Below are 19,768 nucleotides of genomic sequence, written 5' to 3'. Positions count from 1 at the left end.
TAGAAAAACACTCAGTAGAGTCCATATTTCCACCAAGTCCTCCTATGAAACCACATTTAAAATCACTAGATCCAGATTTTTATATGGATCTGCACCAAATTTCCTACAACCATAAATATCAGTCCCCTAAACTCGCCTGACGTTTTTCATCAAGGTCCATAAATCATTTTCAGAGTTATAAATGAAAAAGTTGAAAAACGCTGTATCTCACAATGTTAAAGAAATGGGGACACAAGGCATGTTTATCTCAATGAGACAAAATGTTCACTTCAATCAAATACCAATATGATACAGTCAGCATGTTGACGTAATGTGCAAGTGCTGTATCAGGCACAAACCTTTTACATGTCGTCAGTCTGTGTAACATCACATGTCTTCTGCTGCATGCTAAAGATAAAGACAGACAACTACAGTAAATCAGTTGAGTCAGTGGCAGGAAGCAGATAGTAGAAGATATACTCCCTTATTGGCTCTGTGGTATCTCAAGATATAGACCCGCGAGCACACTATATCTTTGTTCAGATTCATTTTACTGCCAGATATAGTGGAGGGTTTACCAGACGAAGCATCAGTCAGTCAGTATACACTTTTTTCAGAAGCATGTATAATGTAGCTTATCTTAACACATGTTTATATGTGTTGCACTTTGACCTTAAAACACATCCTATGAAAAATCTTTAATACATATATTTATTTAGGGCTCATTAAAAGCTCTGTTTCAGACATATGCAAACCGAGCGTATCCTGTCCCCAAGATTTTGTAAGACCAAATGTTGGTTGAGCTTTTGGATTTCATAGGTTTGAATTCTATTCGAAACTGGAATGACAATCAATACCAAAGGCCCAACAGTTCATCCAATGAAACCACATTGAAACTCACCGGATACAGATTTTTTTTTTGGATATGCTGTCACTTAAACATTTCAGATTTGTATTCATCAAGGTACATGAAGTATTCTTTGAGAAGTCAATAACATTTTTGAAAAACACCCTATTTTACAATATTAAAGAAAGTGAAAAAACATTCCTGGATCTGCACCAAATTTTAATGGGTTCTTTCCTGCCTCATATCACATCCCTTCACCAATTTCCGTTGTAATCCGTGCAGTAGTTTTTTCATAATCCTTCTAAATCTCAAACAAATAGACCAATAAACAAACAAACTGAGAGGGAAATAGAACGTCGGCCAAAGCCAACACCTCCGTGGTGGCAGATGGGGATAAAAATGGATAACAATTAAAAACTTGTTTGGACTGATCGTCTTTATTTTTAACAATTTATGCCTCTCCGAATTTCCCCAAAACACCATAAACACGGCTTCTTAGCACTGACATCAGTTGAATAAAAATAGTGTAGAGTCTGTACAGTGAGACAGAAGTTACTTTACATCATTTAAAATAAAAAATGTAATTGCAATAAACCCATAAATAAATGAGGGTTGAAACTGCAGTGTGAGCTTGTTTGAGCTGCTCCCTGATGTCACGCGGGAGCTGATGGACTTGTGTGTCTCCGCGGATACGCAGCCGACTATAAAACATGCTTGAGCACATAGCCAATATGCCTCTTTGAGCACCCAATTTGTTTAAAAGGCACAGGCTCTAATCTGCTGCTGTCAGTCCTCCGGCTACTTCTCACAGAGGAGATTTATTTATTACTCCATCTAAATTGTTATCTGCGCTCGCTCTGATCTATTCTGCCACAAATCCCTCCAGGCTCCACAGCTTTTTCCTCGACACTCCCCCTTTTTTTCAATTAGTCACTCACTGGTTAAATATTAATCAATTGTTAAGAAAAAAAAAGTAGGCGATCTTAGAAACCCTTGCAGAGAGGAGGAGAAATTAAGGGGTGTGTTCTGTATCCAACAGAACCAGCATGTGCCGCGTCTAAGCATTAACACCTGCCATGTTTTGAAGAGATTTGCATAGACACACATGTGAGAGGCTGATAACGCGGCTCTGTTGCCGTGCACCGTGTGAGCCAAGGTGCAACACAACACGGCTGTCAATGTGGGGATCGTCAGTGCAACCATCAGCGTATCACGGGATGAAATGTAGTGTTGAAGTGTTGTGTCTGAAAGTGGCGTCTGCCCTTGTATAAAGTTGTTTGTGTTTGAAGTGATCTGAATCAGCAAACTTCAAACTGAGGAGAACGAGTCTGTGGGTTTATGACAACGACTGATAAGTGTGTGCTCCCGTTCATTTGTGATGGTCATGTCTCCAGCTGCTTTACCTAGGGAGAAGTCATTGTTGCAATAAAAGCAGTGGATTAAAGTAGCGCTAAAGCAACACGCTGTTTTTCATCAGGGATTCAGGTTGATCATATTTTTGATTGATTGAACGGCGCATTGCCCAACTCGTCCATGTCGTTATTTACCAATAGATTACATTGTCACAATAAAAAGTGTGTGTCTATATCTAACCAATGGAGAAGGCATGTACATTGTAAAACCAAATACCCAAGAATACTTTGTAGTTTGTTATAAAACGTCAGAAAATGAATATTACAGAATAATATTACAGAAAACACTTGGATTATCATTTGATGATAGAAAACTAAATCTTTACAGGAAGCTCAAACTGTATGTCTTGAAGTCACATGCAGTTTTCCACATGTGACATTTATGACATGTACTAAGATATGTGAACAAGAGGGAACAAACTCCAACAGTCATGCATCACTGTCAGCCTTGTTTGACATTGTTGACTGTCCCTCTGTAAGTCTGTGTGCTGGAATGTGTTTATTTGCGTGTGTGTGTGTGTGCGTGTGCGTGTGTCACATGGTTTTTTCTGTAACAGCTCGTAGTGCTGTCAGTGTTCAGCAGAGGATGCTGCCGCCGTGTCCTCGTCCTTCCCTGAGCCGTCTATGAAAAGGCTCCAGTCCTAATTACATGATCCACCAGACTCCTAATTCGCCATACTGCTCTCCGATGACATTTACTAATTACTCCTTCCTTTTTTTAGAAACAGATTTCTGGATTTTATCCAGGCCTCCCTACATTGTCATGCAGGAACAAACAAGTTGGCTGTTGTGGTCACAGCCCATTTGATTGAAAGTGAGTAAGCAAACATACAAACTGACATCTTAAACCCCTTTAAAGCATGATGCTGAGTTAAAAAGTCTGGATGGGCTGTAGTGAGGGATCAAATAAAAAAAGAGAGCGATGAGCGGGGAAAGCTGCAATGCAGTATTACTGGAGCGAAAAGCAGAGATGTCACACCATCTTTTCAAAGAAGTCAACTTGAAATCTTCCTTAAATAACATTTCCTTCAGCGCTCCTGCTGCAGCCGCACACCTCCCTCGTAACGGAGCCAGGTTCTCGCTGCATGCAGATGACCGTCCTGTTCAACAGAACATGAACAGATGAATCCAGATGGATGATACAGCACATGAAGTGTTATTTCTCTCTTGCCAACATGAATCTACAGGCTCACTGAGAGATTTGAGACCTGTCTCGAATACTTCAATACCCTCTGCCCAGTGCATGCTGGGATTTTCCCCAGCCAGGGGCATGCACAGACTCTCTAAGCAGCACGGCTGAAAACATCCCAGGCTTATCTTTTTCTCATAAGTCTTTTTTATGAAGATTTTATAAGCTCGGACTAATGTCTTTTTGATAGATCAGTTACCATTCACTAACATAAAAAATATACTGCCCTAAAAATAATTTTAAAAATGTGTTCCTTCTCCTCAATGGTTATAAGTGTATATATATATATAAATGCTATAAATGTTAATACTTTACTTTAGCAGGAATGGAGGATGACATGTCTCGCTGACGCTCTCCGATGTGGCAGGCGGTCATTGCTCCCACGGCTGCTCCCTCTCAACTCAGGCTGATTCTCCAGTGTCAGGACCGGTTAGCTGGCCTGCCACTCACAGCTCATGAGTTGGGGCGTGAGGGAGACTGGACCCAGCAGACACTGGTCGCATTATGTCAGTACAGTGATACTTCTGGGCGGGGTTCGTATTTAGAAAGTTACATTTTTCAGGACAAATACTCTGTTTTTTCTCTCTGTTATTGGAGATGTTTGCATCTGTGTGTGGTTCGCTGACACTCCCATCGCTCACAACTCTCGTGTAACTCTAGTGCAGAGATGCTCCAGGATCCCCAGGGGCCACTGACTTGTTGCCACATGTAGAAAGTCTGGGCTTGTGCACAGATTTTCTGCCAGGGCGAATCTTCACTGTCACAAGATTTGTTGCTCCTTTTTTTTTATAGTTTACCCTCATATCAAAAACCACTGCATTACACTGTTCAGCTCACCAACATTATATGTTAAACACATGTCACAGTATTTATCACATGACAGACACAGTAAACCACAATCATTTCAGCATGCTAATATAATCCCCCTTTATCTGAAAATATGCAGCTTTTTTACTCCACGTGCAGGCGTCTATTTTTTGCAGTCAGAGATGAAACAGTGTGTACTGTTCGAGTTCTCTATTTTAGGAGTAGGACATGAATTATAGAGCGACGTGGCCAACAATGTGTATTGCAATCCTTTTCTACTGACCTGAGTGCACAGAGAGCGAGACAGAAAGGGAGAGAGGGAGAGACGTGTGGCGAGTGTGTGTGGCGAGTGACCATGAGCTGCTCTTGGAGTGTCGGTAGGCCGTGTGATGGCAGAATCCCTGCTCTTGGCAGCAGCCCAGGCCATTGTGATTTGTGCCATGAGCTGCCTACAGGGTCGCCACCTGGCTGCCGCTTCCTCCAATCTCCCTGGGTTACACAGAGTGCATCCACAGCAGGTCTGTAATTGAATTTCACACATGTCACAGTCAGCTTAACTGTGTTTTCTGCAAGGTGCACGTTTTTTCCGTTTTGTCTTGATATGCTTGGGAATTATCGTGATGAGGAAGAATGCACCTCAGCTCACCTGCTGTTGCAGCTCTAAGTCGGCAGCATTTGCTTTGCACATAAATGTTGTCTAAGCAGCCAGAATTTTGAGGTTTACCTTGACCAAACCCTAAAGGTGCATCACCCAACCATCTCTGTGAATTATTAATCCTCCATACCTTCCGGAGAGTCCCTGGATGTTCTATCATTTCCCTTTTTAAAGTTACTGATCCCACCCTGCAATGGACATTTTTAGATCTTTACAGTGCAGGTACCGTGCCTTGCAGGTTGCACCACTATCCAGGCTGTGTGCTATCTTACAAACAGCTCTAATAATAAATACAAATGGAAGATATACATTAGATTTATAGTGGTGTTTGGCCATGTTTGTTGGTTGAGGGAAATGGGATACAGTATTAGAACTAAGAATAAAAACATCTTTACTTGAACATTGTCAAATATCTTTCTAAAATGTCAGGATATAAACCAAATCAAATATTTTTTGTGTTGTGAATTTTTTATACCATAAACAGTAACTCTAGTTGTTTCCCACAATGCATCATGAACAGTGGTGTATAAACAGATGTCCACTAACCGAGCAATACATACCATCATGCCTTGCGCTAGTGGCGGAGAGAAGAGAGGAGAGAACAGCAGTTCTCTATTTCTACACTTAAAGATTGTCATTCACATTGATTCTTTGACTTAAACATATTTATACAAATTGTAAAATAAACATTTAAATTTCACACATCACATAAACTTCAAAGGTTTCTGTCATTTCAGGTACTTCTTATTGAACTGAAGTTATTTTGGTTTTAATACGTTTTTATTGGGGTCAGCTCCACTTCTTAATGAACAATGTTACACAGCTTGTTTTGACTGAACTTGGCTGCAGTATGGGAAAAAATAATCCCCACTTGTATCTTTATCTGGCCAAAAAACATGTCTAAGCACACACACAATTGAAACACACTCGCGCACACACACACACACAATAGGAGGACGAGAGAGAACTCCACATACACTTCAAGTAAGGACTTCCAGGTATGGAAACATGCACAATGTTACTTATCAAACGGAATGAAAGCTGCAGCTGATGTGTAATAAACAAACTCTTCCTCTGAAAGTCTGCCTCTGTATATGCTTCTGTGTATTTTTCACGATAAACTTCTATAACTTTATTTGATGCTAAAAATGGGCTGAAATGTCATGAATAACAGAGACTGACTCAGGATTGGCTTGTATCAACTGGAACTTCGCTTCTGCAGCTCTACACCCGATTCCTATTCCTCACAGTCTCTGGCTCCAAATGAACAGGATGGTAGTGAATATCTATATATAGGATATTATAACTTTATTTCTGCATTGTGGGAGGAGTTAAAGATGCATTGTTTCTTTATATACGTTGCATCTTTATATGCAGTCTATGGTGCCACAAGGCCGATACTGTATTCAATTGCATCAAGACATAATGATGGTGACTCTGCTTTGCCTTTATTTGGTACTGAGTAAGCACAGCAGTGGATTTATCAGTTGCCTGGAAAGGATGCTGATGAGAGCGGAGAAGGCAGGAAAACTAAAATAATGATCTAAAAAATATCTAAAGGCTTTGTACAGCTGAGAGGAACAGATGATTCATTGTGGCTTCAAAATAAGATAAATCTACTGATCAGCACAGTTTTTACAACTCAAGGCAGAAAACAAAATATCTCACCACTAACAATGCAATTTTGATCAAAAAACTGAAATATCTTTATTTTTGCATTAGTAAAAAAATTGCAGATCAACAATTTGTGAGCATCTATTGAAAGTCCCCCCCCCCAAAGCATGTGAAAAAATTATATTTCATTATTATCCAATAAAATAAGATTATAGAAGTGTCTATGTATTGAATCTGCTGTGATTATTCATAGGTTTAAGACTGGTTTTCTTCTCACATTTTTAAAATTCCTATATATTTGTGTTTGCGCTTCCACTGAAGTGAAATCAGCAGTTTCTATCTCTTTTCCTTACTGTACAGCACCACATTATAGATGCTTGCTTCAAAGTAGGCCAATTACCAGTCACTATGAATAAAGACATTAATGCGATGTGGCAAAGCCCAAGACGAGCAGCAAAGGCAGGGTGTCTTCCTTCAGCTAACATGAACTCAGAAGGGACACATAAACAAGTCCCTGCATTACATAATCAGTTTCTTCCTCCTGGAAGCATCTCGTCTTTTACACACCCATTCCTCATCGTGTTTTCTCTTTGCTCACTGGCTGGAGCAGAGACTGAGGAACGCTGATGATTGCGGAGGATCTAAATCCATATGTCCTCTGGCGTTCACGGTGTATGGCTGTCTCATTATACTTCATCTGTTGCCCATTCAGCTGCTCGTGGCAAACAGAGCTCCTCAAGACGAGCTCCTTTTAGCCATGTAACAGTCTGTTCACTGTGGTCCAGACGGAAATAACTTAACATCCACTGGAAGGTTTGTCATGAAATGTTGTTCTTACGTTTATGATCATGCGTGAACTGACTTGCTAATATGCTGAACCAAAATGGAAAATAATGAAATATGCTAAACAGCAGCATGTTAGCGTTGTCCTCTTGAGCATGTTAACATGCTTTACCAGCATTTAATACAAACTGTGTTCAGTACGGCATAAGATTGACAAAATGACAGCTCCTCAAAATTGCAGCCAGAGTGTCCCGATTTCCCCCTGGTGGTTGGCTGCAGTACAGGTCATAACCCCTGCCTCCTCCAGGTTACCAGGTCTCAGTGAGACCTCGATACCATATGCTGAGACTATGGCTCTAAATGTGCATGATGGCAGCATTCGTGACTCGTTCTCTCAGGCTCTGCTACATTTTCTGCTCGCTAGCCTAATATAGCTAACGTGCAAAAATCTAAGACGCCTAAAATGCTAATCCTTATACCTTCTTAACATTAGCATCTTAGCATTTTTATTGTGAGCATGTGTAAGTACAGCCTCACATGACTGTTGACTGTAGGAAATGTAGTTTATGTTCAGACCTGCACCAATGAACAGCAATGTATATAATGCCAACCCTGCAAAACAAAACATTGGCATAACAAATTTCAACCAGATACCGCACATCATGGAGAGAATTAAAAAAAAAATTATAGTATGAGGAACAAACAAGAAATGATCACTCCAGCTACATCCCACCTCAAACCAGTCTGACTGAATTCACAGCATTAATGAAATGGGCAAAGTTGTGCCATAAAGGATGGCAGCTCGGCACAGATTTCATCCAGAGGAACAGGGGCAATGAGACGTCCAACAGGGGTTATTGCCAATATGGTCTCTGCAGTACTTAATCACTGTTAGATTAAATCTAAGGATGACAGATGCTGCCAATCAGCCACAGGTTAGCAAGGTCAAATTAAGATCCATACCATGACCTTTTCCTGGGCTGCTCCCTTCAGAGAGCCTATCATCAGGCCTTTCAATAGGGACTAATGAGCCTTACTGGTCAAATCCTGGCAGACCAGTAAGACCAAATCCTGCACCCTCACTTGCCCTATAGCCCAGTGCTCACCAGGCCCAGGACAGGTTATACCACTGTTGAAGGGGGCTCTCGATAAAAATGCAATTATCCCAGCTGCTGCAGTCAGGACATCAACAGCCTCCTCATTACAAACTCCACTAAGCATCGGACACATCTTAAGGTCTATTTCTTGAATGAATGATATTTCCAACAAATCTTGAAAATAAGATAAAACAAAATGATAAGTTGATCCAAAAACGACGTTGCTTATACATTCAAAGTCTGATACAACTTCCTCTGTGCCATTGACTGCACTGTTAAAAAAAAAACTCATCAGTGAGGTACAACATTGCATCACAAAGCATGATGGATCTAATTACATTTCAAACAGATTTTATTTGGTCATTCCTACATATCCTACCCTGTTGTATTAATGCAGATGTAACCTAGGTTTACAAGCCCAAAACATTTTTGGCTTCATTTCTGGATAGTGAGAGGAAGTGGAGAAGTGATGTCCATCTATGCAGTATGATACTGTAAAAATCCACATCCAAAAATACATCATTTTAGTTTGCATAATGGTTGCTAGAAAAAACTGTGTTTTGTCATTTCGGGCCATTACTGGACCCTTGACAATGAAATTCTAAAATGTATTTGGAACCTGTTTATAAAGATTACTGCTTTGTGCTGAGAGCCACAGGTAAGGAAGTAGGACAGTACTGAGAGATGGAGAGACACAGCATGGGTTTGGATTGTTAAGACATGCCCTGCCCTTTATCCTTTCGTATGCCACTCAGCATATGTTTACTAGAGCATTCTTCCTGTATTGCTTTCAAACAGTTGTGGTTGCTCTTGGTGATTTTCAATGTCAACCAACCAGCATGGTGGCGATGACAAACTAAAGTCTGCCAAGTCGAATTGGTATTTGCCAGTATCATTGGCTTGCCATCTCTGATTTATATTTGCTCCTCAAACTGCTGCCCTTTCCAGTCTGCTGCTAATAACATACAGATCTTTAGGTGTTCAATATGTCATTCATTTGTCAGAGGTATTTTTTGAGCCATGTAAGAGGAACGTGGTGTTAAAACAGGTTTTTAATCTGGAATATTGTAAATCAATTCCTCTTGGGCTCTTTCTTTCTCTCTCCTTTATTGTCTTCTTTGAGCAGCTGTAACCATGGAAGTAGAAACCCCTCTGTGTCCTTTCACTGCAGACCCTTAACTTTTAGCTTTTTTATCTTTAACCCACTTGAAAATGAAGTCCTGAACACATTCCGACACTCGAGTGAGCTTTTAATGCAATCGTAATACAAATGTGCAGGCTCACCAGGGCTTGCACATGCAGAGCAATTGAGCTGTGAACTGAGGGAACGTCAGCCCGTTAATAACAACGCTGTATCAAACACGTTGAACCCTAACGTCTGCACTTTGTTCTGTATATTTAGATGATCAACATTTAGAAGTCTATTTCTGTTACACAGCAAGTGCATTTTATTCCGCTGATTGTGGCCTTTAGAGCGAAGCTGCAGCCCTGGGATTAATAAGCCTCCCTCAGTCTGCCTCACTTAGACTCAAAGCCATGAAGCCACAAGGAAGCCGAGCAGCAGCCGCCTGCAGTGCATAACAACAGCTCCAAATCTGATGGAACTGGACAAGTCAATGTGAGGGTGTAATTCTTGTGGGGGGGGGGCATACAGTAACTATTTAGATTCAATGTTTTCATTCATTCAGTGTTGCTGCAAAATTACTCAAAAGAGGAAGAGGATTTTGAATAATGTGCTGTAGGGCTAAAAATACATTTTTCATACATTTTTTTACAAATACATATATATATTGATATTGATATATATATATCATTTGGTGAATAAAATGTACAAGGTGAAGTGATGAAAAAAATATAATTAGAATTGCCTGGGGATCAGGTAGTAGTAGCAGTAAATTCTACGAACTGAAAAGCTGGAATGAAACAAAATGGTTGATGAACTGTCAAATAATCATAATTACAATTGATCTTAATCAATAGTCAACTCATTGACAAATCTCTTGACAAAAAAGTGTTTTTATTAAATCCAAGTTTGTGATCATGCACAGATCATAATGATAAAGACTGATTTAATTGTTTCCTTCCTGATGTTTTTGTCGAACACTTATCCCCTCCAAAGAAGTTCCACACCATCTGAAGATACAGACGTACATTTTTTGGAAAGAGTCATATCACATCTCTCCAGCTCAGATTCATTTTATTTTGCTTTTTCAGACCGAATTTCTTGCGACAGCGCTGACGTAGACGCAATGCCCATGTCTGTTCGCTAGAGATCTCCAAGCAATATTTGGACACATGCATCTATTTGTTTCATCAGCCAATGTACCTTGTGCACACCCGGCCCGGGGGCTTATTACATTGGCACAGGCCAAAGGTCTTTCTTTTGCTTCCTTTTTGAGAGACCTCTCTGACACAATGGCAGAGGAGAGGATATGCTGAGATCTGTGGACAATGGAGCTATTGATTGTGATCTACTGGAACACACAGAGATTGTAGGAAGTTCGGAAAGTGCACAACATGTAAAGCACATAGTATTTACACCTAGCTCTCAGTCATCAAGGCTGTTGATTAGCATGTCTCAGGTGGGAACACACACACACACACACACACACATGCAGAGAGCAGCATGTAAGATAGAGAGGCACAGAAAGAGACACAGAGAGGGAAGCACAGTTGACTTCCTCTGCCGTTACTCACACCTGCAGTAGAATGCAATCTCCATAGCAACAAGACTTGGCAACAGTGTGCAGAGTTGATATTTGAGGTTGTGATCTTTAATACCCCTTTTCTCTCCCTTTTTACTGCAGCATTTTGTGGAAATGCATTTCAGGGTTTTTTCCCTCTGCCGTCGACAAAGACATAAAAACCTCTGCTGTCATCACATGCCATCTATCTGTCATCAATCAATGTAACCTGTATAATGATAATTTAAGTGGAACAATAATACAGACAACCACACACACACACACTCACACACAGTTGCGTTTTTACAACTCCAGAGAACATAAAATCGACTTAAGTATAACCCTTAACCTAAACCTAACTTTAACCTAACCATGTCTTCACCTAAAATGTAATAATTTACGTTATGGGGAGTTGTTTTTTGTCCCCATAAGGAGGACAAGTCCCCATAAGGTGACTTTGGTTATAGGTCCCCACAACATGAGGTATACATGGATCACACACACATATACAGGTTTACGCAGCTATCCTCACCAGGACTTTGCATTGACTTCCATTCATTGTAAAAAAAACCTTTTCAAAACCTTATTCCCGATCTTAACCAGTAGCTCAGATATTAAGTTTTGCCACATTAGGACTTTGGTCCCCATGAGTCCTACTGGGCCTAGTACGTGTCTATGCTGGAAAAGGTCATAAAATGGTGAAATGTTTAACTGAGCCTAAACCTAAGATATTTAGTCAGTGAAGAAGTCATAATTAGATTAAAATGTCCTATGATCTACATCTGAAGCTCCTTTTATTTGCTCAGCACAAGTTCATTGAATTTATATTTTTATAGAATGCAAAATAAAAATTCTTGCAAGTGTTTTGAATGTTGTGTGCTTCATAGTTTTTCTCACTGCAACTTGTCTTTTTCCTAAATACATCATGTGTATTAAAAAGGGGGCAGTTCTCTTATTTCCCAATGAGCTTGAATGTCCTCTCGTGTTGAATGTTTTTTGTTTTGTTTACCACTCGGTTAGCTCCCCTTATCACTGTTGAAGATTTATCTGCCTGTGTTTGCCTCTGTGAAGAAGTGCAACCTCATCATGTGCTAATAATGAGCCTGGTGCCTCACACACTTTCATCCGACTAATGGTTGACTTGACACCACCATCTAGTGGTCTTTCAAAAGAAGCAGGTCCTGCTGCACCATTGTCATTAACCAATTAAAAATATAGTAAACTAATAGTGTGGAAAACTCAACCTACCATCAAATTAACAGCAGCATCTAACTGATTACGAGATGATTTCCAAACTATTATTATTCTGTCTATGGGCAGACATGTGTATTTCTATTGATAATCAGCTATTTAATCAACAACTGACTTAAAAAGCAGCTTTAGCTATAAAACAGTTAGTGAATGCTTGATAACAGATTTGTATATATATATATATGATATGTCTCGTGGTGAGCACGTAGGTAAAGGGATTTAAATAAACCTGAGACATTAATTGTAAGGATACATATATGATTTGTAAAATATTTTCATGTCTTGTTGAGCCATATCTTAATGGGTCATCTTCATGAAGCAAACAAACAACAACTATTCCAGCAGACTGTCTTGTCATCAGCGATATCCCACCATCACCCTCCTGCTCATCTCTGCCAGCATCCTGCCTTTAGGGCTCAGTTGATCTCCGATCATCACTGTGTGAAGAGTCAGTTTATCAGTGCATGTACATATCTACAGCATGCTTATAATTGAATGATCATCCACAACTCAAGCTCAGGATTCATTTCATAACCTTCATCTTCCAGGATAAATGCCTTTTTCATACGTTAAAGATATGATGTATTTATAAGGGGCAGTTGCAATTTAAAAATACTGCAAAAATGATATATGACCATATGTGATGTCATATTTATAGTGCTTTAAAAATCTGTTACATAACCAGACAAGTTTTACCCTTTACAGTTGGTTTCATATGCTGAGGGATCTGCATGCATATCAATAGTTATACATAACATTTTATGTATTCTTCACCTGTGTTAACTTGCCATCACTGAAAATATCAGCCCTCCTCTCGTCCTGGAGCCTTATGATACGTTCCATTTCCTGTAACAGACATTTTGTTGTCATGGACACAGTTAGGGGAAAAAAAGTAGAAAAAAGAAAACATCATGTGTCCATAGCAACTGAGTCAAGTTTATTGCTGCCAAAAATGGTTCAGTCAAAAGTCTTCTTCGAGATTTGAGATATGTCGATTAGATGCCAGCACCTTCAAATCAAACATATTCAGTGCTGCGGTACTGTCGGTTCAGTACAATACTACTTTACATTCAACAGCATCAACAAATACTGATGAATCTACCACTGCTGCTGTCAGGTACAAAAATACCACTCCAGATGAGGATTAGCAAAATCCATTTGCGTATTTACCATTGAACATATTATAATTATCCCCACAGTTCCCACTGATAAGAGTAATGGCTGCTCTGCAGTTTCCTGTTAGTACTCAGTCAGAGAAAATAGACCCCTTTCTCTCAGAAAACCGAGCGAGGCAACCTCAGGAAGCCTCTAATCCCCTTTAGAAATCTTTGTCAACTTCTATAAATAGAAATCATCTATGGTGCCCTCTGCTGGAGATTCATTTGATTTGAGCCTCTGACGTGCACTCTACTGCATTTTGGAGGAATGCTGCAGGACAGTTCACATGCAGTCTGGTGATTTGTGTAGAAGCAACGTGCAGCTTGTTTTCTTGTAAAATGTATCATAAGACATTTGGGCACTCAAGAGTTCACTGCAGCATCGATTCCGCTGCTTGTGAGCTCTGTGATGTGAAAGTCAGTTTGATTCACCATGTTCCCACATGCACGCCTGCATCATTCTGCAGTCAGCCAATCCTCAAGCTTCCCTGCTCTCTCTCTTTCTCGCTCTCTCGGGGCGTCATTAGTGGGAATTACCTGGTCTCCCTGGGAAAAGCCGAATCAGTCCTCCACTAAATTTGAGCACCTCTTTTGTTTGCAGACAAAATAGACGCAGTGGAAATCCCTCCCTGTCTTTGGTTGGTCGTCTATGATTATATAACCACTGGCAATCATGACCCTGGAGGATGCACCAGGGTTGGAAGGTCTTGACAGGGGCCAAAGGTCACACCCAGGGGCCAGCCCTCCGTTGGGATGCAGCCTCTTTAATTTAAATTTATCTCACTGAATGGTGGGATTCAGGAAGCCTTTGGTTTTTTATGTTCAAAGGAAACAAACAAACATGTGTCCGGTCAGAAAGGACAGAAAACATGCCAGCGATTCCATAATTTCTGCAGAGATTACCTTTATTTTATTTCAAAAATAGGTTCTCAGTAGTTGTAGATGTGATGTAAGGCCTCCAGCATTTTGTGATGATGTGTTCGCTGACCTCTTGTCCATACACTGTGATCCACCATCCCCACAGAGGATGAGACGAGGGCATGAGGTCTCTGTCCTGTCATAGCAGGGAGGACACAGCGCGGCCGCAACTTAAAAAATAATGTTAAGTCTTCCTACAGCATCTCTCGTTGTCTCTTTGAGGAATTGCATAAACGGACAAAGAGGGAATGATGCTGTAGCCTAATATACTGTGTGTTTGCATGTTAGAACGAGTATGTGAGAATGGAGAGATGATGAGAGAGGGAACAGAGGAGGTGAAACCAGACTGGTGTGAGTCTGTGGGAGACAGAGGGAGAGAAGAGAAAGAAAAGGAATTTATGTGTGTGCGTGTTTGTATAGTGGACCATGCCCCTGTGTGTGTGTGAGGGGGGGGATGGCTCTGTTGCTGCTGACGGTGGGAATGCAATGCAGCTAATCCCAGAGGAGATGCAGAGCACTGCAGCGGAGATGCTTGGCAGATCTCCCCTCATCCGTGTGACTGCTGTTGGCGGCTGGTGTGGAGAAGAAATCCGGAACTGGATCAGAAAGCGAGCCAGCCGTGTTTAATTCGCGGGACTTTTCACACCGACGGGGAGGAACTGGGCAGAGACAACCAGCAGTAAAGCACACAGAGACGTCTGCTGTCCTTCCTCTGCCAACTGCAGGCCCAGGACAGAGAGATAACAGGCCGGGGGGGGTCAGATGTTGCACATGAAGCATATTTGTCTGGTCATGTTTGATGATCTTGATTTCAAAGATTGGGAAAGGAATGAAAGGTGATCTGATAGTTGCGTGTCATACTTTGACACAAAAAACTGCTACATGCGCCTTTTTAGAAACAGAAAGTAAATGATGATTGGTTCACTAAAGAAACTCGGGCTTCTAGTATTTAAACATAATTTATAGAGTTCATTTTCATTAATAGTGCAGTGTCAGCTTCTAAACTGCTTAGATATGGGATGTTTGCTTGTCCTGTGTTAATGTTTTGGAGTCTAGAACTACAGAATTATTCCTTGTCATAAGTGAGTCCTCCTCAAACAGTTCTACAATACACTCTCACTCTTTATTGTTTGTGTACTGGAAGTCGTCTCCAAAGCTTTTTGTAAACAGTCTATGATGCAGAGTGAAGTTAGAAAATGTTGTGTTCATCCTACCTGGTTAATCTGCAGTGATAAAGTAAAAAAATCCTAACTGCTGTTATTTTTTCATAGGTTACATGTCAGTTATTTCAGAGGTCTGTTAACAAATTAAAACGTTCCTCAGATCTAAGTCTCCATTTTGTTAAATAAAAGCTTGATATAAACCTTCTCTCAGGGATTAGAGTAAAGATAAAAGGTTCTTAAACTGTGGAATATGCATTTCAATCATGTTTTATCATTTTCTTTTAACAATTTGTTGTGCATGGTAATTTTGATCACGTACGATTTTTATGTAATTCGATTTTTGGTTAAAAAGTGTAGCAAAGTTCTGGGTTTTAATCCTTTCCTGGGACTAAGTCGGTCCCATTGCACAACAATGACTGACAAAGCAGAGAGCAGGGGGTGAATAGATAAAATCTGATGTATTCGTTGTGAACCAGTAAGAGACAGGACAGCACCGGGGATGAGGTGGGGCCACAGGGAAATAAAACCATGGGACAGGTCCTCGAACTTACTCTGCCTGTTTGCACACCGAGCTGTGTTATCAGGAGTGGACGCCGACTGCAGCTGGACACTTTTCTGGTCCTGGTCATGAAGCGGTGTAGACATCATCTTTCTCTGAGGACATTTGCGTTTATCGGCGCTAAAAACTTTCGACACCGATTTTTGTAAACACTCAGGATGAACCTTTTGTGCTGATGATTTTACGACTAAGTGAGACTATTTATTTTATTATTTTTTGCTTCAGGGCGACTCCGTTTTGAGCTTGTTTTCACAGTTTGTTTTGAAGGCCTTTGTTTTGTTTTTCATTATTGTGCTATTATAAAAAGATTGCTGTTCATGTTATAATGTTGTCGAGCACATCTCCTTATCACTTTTCCAGCCCAGCTATCTATCACATGTTTGTTGGACGGAGAACTGATAAGGGTATGTGTCTGACACTTTCCATCACTGAAAACTGGACACAATATGCTGCTTGGAGAAAAAAATGTGTTCATCTTATGATCTATAGTGACTGGGTCACTAGGTCAACCAGTTATCCTAGGTCTAATTATATTAGTTATCCTAAATCTGCTCTCTTTTAATCGTCATACATCATTCGTTTGCGGAAAATGTAAAAAATCTGGTAATATTTGTGTTTGAGTTATAATATCTGACACTTCAATGCAACTCCTTTTTTTTTTGAAGAGCTAAAAGTGAGTCTGTTTTTACTGTATTAGTCATTTTAGTGGTTTCAGCTGACAGAAAGAATCTAATTGTGTTCTGTTCAAAGTCCACAAATAATGTTAATATTTTGTCTGTTTGTTTTTTGATAGACTGAGTGTTTTTCATTATTTATAGACTGCAGGCTTTCTTCAATATCCAATGTGACAATTTGTATAATTTACATTTTGGCATTAAACGTATTATACCATCAGGTCTCCTGAGGAACTCATGTACAGACTTCTATGTGTTTTGTGGCATATTGCTGTTGTCAAATCACCCAGTTTATCAGACTTGACACGATCATCAGTATTATTCTCTCTCACTGAGATTTGATTAACATATTTTCAGTGCACATATTCATTTAACCTTTCCTGCTTTTCCTACTCTAACACACAAGTGGTGCTGGTATATTCAGGAGTATAGGCTCAATCAACTAATAACCAATTTTAGATTAACTGATCAAGTGATTGAAAATAATTATGAAAGACCTGTAGATTATTCAGGATTTAACCTGCATCTGTTATAAGACGCTCGGACTCACTAACACAGCATTAAATATAGATTGAAAAAATTAAGGATAATTTAGTTTCTGGTGTATAGAGATATATTTATATTGGAACCAAACAACATATTAAATATGCAAAAGGTTATTTCTCTTTTGATTATAATGATTGGAATTAGCCAATGAAGGAATATATACATGGTGAGGAGGATGTAGGCTAATCATGATTGACTAACAGCGCTGACATATGATGAAAGGGCCCAGATACAGTTTAAGTATATGTGTTTATTCCTGACAGATAACCGATTATTATAGGATTAAAGTTTAATGATCCAGTTTTTCCATGCTGTGGTTTATTCAGATTACAAGGTTTTAACTGTACAAATTATTTGAGGATATGTTTATGCACAGCTCCAGGTTTTATAGGAGAATACAACTGGTTTGAAAAACATTAAAGCAGAAAGAACACTGCCCTGCACATTCATTCACAAAGTTAAGATGAGACCACATCTACCTACAAACAAGGTTTTACTTTATCTAAGTCTTAGTTTATTCCTTCTTCACCAACATTTATTGAAAACATGTTTAAACTAATCTCTTCAAAACACATCTCTGTGAATTAGTTTTGTTAAAATATGAACTGTTTGCATTGAATGTTTTGTACTGAAAGTATTTCTAAAACTAAATATAAATTGGACCCTATTTTTCTGCTGTATTATTTATATAACTGAACTACAGCACTTTAGTTGAACGTGTGTGAATACATATATAATCAAAATCGTTAGTTGCCACATTTTAAAAACAAATGTTTATTCTCAATCAATTTCTGTGATGCTTTAACAGTTTAGTGGAAAGTAATATACAAATGTTATAATAAATGTATTCAATAATTATGAAAGAGGAGTAATTGGAAATAACAGTATATATAAAATAAAAATACTAATTTGCTCAGAACTATACATCCTAGACTGCAGTTCAAGCAGTTGGCACTGGAGGCTGCTGTTTTACCACTGTTGTAGAGCAGCTCGCTGGCAGTCAGTTACAGGTGAAGAACATGTTCTTTTAAGACCAACGAATGATACACCTAAGGCTCCTGTAATGACTCCTTAAGAAGGAGCAAAGGCAATCAACCTAGATGAAGTAATTCTAATCCAATGACCATCAGCCATGCTGAAAGTGTGAGGTCAGCCAATGTCATCTGCAGTCGATCCATGGAACAGGGCGGACTTCACCAGCAGAGACTATTAACCTGGGCTTCAAGCACCCTCCCCTGTCAAGTAAAGCACCCTCCAGCTTGTCCTGCTTGATTTGTTTTCAAAAATGTTTGAAGGAACACTCTGTCGTATACCGTGATGGACAAGGAATAGCTTGTTGAATTTTCTGAGAGTAGTTCTCTTAATCAAATTCACAATCACATCAGTGGGATTGGGATATTATGTGCAGCTTGGAAAATGCAAAGATCAAGTTAATTACTGTTTCTGAGTAAATGTAACAATGAACTCCAATAGAGTTATGGATTAAAGTGTAATAACCTTCACAAAGATGAGGAAATGTGCTGAAACTTAATAATGCCTTAGCTTTGAAGTCTTTCTTTTGGCTTCGGTTCCATTATGATGCCATTATTGACTGTAGTTTGGAGGCCAACATCTCTGTGTTAATAACTGTGTTCGTGTTTGCATGACAATAACTAGATTTCTCTCATCTTTAACCAAGAGCCTGCCTCTCGTATGGCTCCCTGGGCTGTACCCATTACCTCAAATTGTTACCAAAAATAGGATAAGATAAGGTAAGATAAGATAAGACGTGATGAGATGAGATAAAATGACTAAACATGCAATAAAACCTTAGAAACTCTGAGATATTGATTAAGAAATGAGTTAAACTTTTTTTTTTTTAAATGACGATGCTGATTTGCTCATTGTCACTGTCACATTGAACAGCCTTGTTTTACATAAATATTCCTCCTAATAGGAAAACATGGAAAAACATGATGATGAAAAAGCCTAATGTGGAAAGCTGGAAAGCTCTGGCTCACTCCTTCCTATTCTCCTGGTAACTATGGAAACTATGTCTCTTAATTAAGCACTTGATTTTTGATTGCTTAAACGCTCATGGATAAATTTGTTATTTTTCTCGCCAGTCTCTCAGTTGTGCGTCGTGAAAAATACCCACAACAACTTGTTTATCTGTCTGTCAGCAAAGGTCACGCAGAGTTTATTTGTGAAACAATTCATCACAGAGGGGAGGATCCTCTCTTGGAGCTCCAGCGAATCAAGGATATTATCGGTTCGGATTAATAACAACGTGTGACATCCGCCTGTGTGTATGTGTGTGTGTGTGTGTGTTTGTTTTCACATGTGTTCTGCATGCTTGTGGCTGCATGTGCATGTTTCTAATTAAAGCCTGGCCGTTTGATGACGACATGAGGAGAGGTATCGGGAGAAATTCTGTGATCTGAGATAGTCAAT

Source organism: Platichthys flesus, chromosome 6, assembly GCF_949316205.1.
Source record: "Platichthys flesus chromosome 6, fPlaFle2.1, whole genome shotgun sequence".
NCBI classification, from domain to species: Eukaryota; Metazoa; Chordata; class Actinopteri; order Pleuronectiformes; family Pleuronectidae; genus Platichthys; species Platichthys flesus.
The sequence above is the reverse complement of the archived record's forward strand: the minus strand, read 5'-3'. Positions refer to the sequence as shown.